A 1,174-nucleotide genomic window follows, 5' to 3' on the forward strand; every position below is an offset into this window, starting at 1 on the left:
AGGAGGGGGGAGATGCTCTAAGTCAACTAGTGTTATCTAGTGCCAATTCCACCCGACTCATCTAGCATTCAGAAACATGGATGGAAACACATTTCCAGTAAAAGAGTCAAAAATGTTAGGTGCATCACAAAGCCGATTGGAATGGGCTTGAATTCAAGATTTCAGAGTCTGAAAGAGACTGAAAAACGAAAGCAAAGAAAGTGCGTCGCTTCGGACACCAGTTCAGGTGGAAAGCGCACAACAACTTGACACTAGTAGTACAGACCTGCAAAGTAGATGGGTCAGTTTGAGTTTGAGGTAGCGAATCTCTCAACGCCCGAGCCACGCTGCAGCCCGCGGGAGCTACTAGTATAGGCTGTTTGACAAAGCGAGGTCAAACGGGATGGCCCTCTTTTCCCCACTCCAACCCAGCAATTCCTCAAGTTTCAGCGATTAGGTGGCCAGGAGGCGACGCAGGTGCGATGTGATTAGTTAGGGTCATTCAGCAGCTTGCGTACTATTTTCTCGCTGGTAACCATTAACTAATTGCGTGCTTTTTCGGAAACTATTAACTAATCTATCGCCTGTCTCATCGCCGCACCCGGAGAAGAAAAACGTACTGTGTGCGTTAGAGCAAGTCCAGCTAAAAGTGTCCCAGGCGATCCTATCAGTGAGATCCATAATTTACTCTGGACTATGGAGGACTGTAAACAAACTGCAAATTGGCCGGGTATTTTATTTTTTACTTTGATTCTCAGTAGGCAAGCTCTACGCTTCAGGTTCTGCTCTTTGGACAAAAGATTATGGTAGCAAGCGATCTGTAAGCATTGAACATGTGACAGTGATATGGCTCACCTTGACTAGCAGTTGAGGCAGAAGAACAGAGCAAATCAACAGATATGCAGTGCAGGTACGATTCAGACCTAATCCAGTGAGTTAAAAGGTGACAGGGACGGTACGCTTGGGGGTTTGATTCACGTTACCGACTAACCAAAATGGGTTAACGCCGTCTTGCTACTTCCTTGCCAAACCCAGCAGATGGGAACAGCAGGGAGCTGCAGGTTTGGATGGGAGAAGAGTCCAACTGTCCAAGAGATTGGCGACAAAGGTTAGTAGTACATCACTGTGCCCATACCAGCAAGAAACCTACAGTTCAAAGTGGCAGAAAGTAGGAAACTATCTGCGGTAATCCCGT

Source organism: Triticum dicoccoides, chromosome 4B (assembly GCF_002162155.2).
Source record: "Triticum dicoccoides isolate Atlit2015 ecotype Zavitan chromosome 4B, WEW_v2.0, whole genome shotgun sequence".
Lineage (NCBI taxonomy): Eukaryota > Viridiplantae > Streptophyta > Magnoliopsida > Poales > Poaceae > Triticum > Triticum dicoccoides.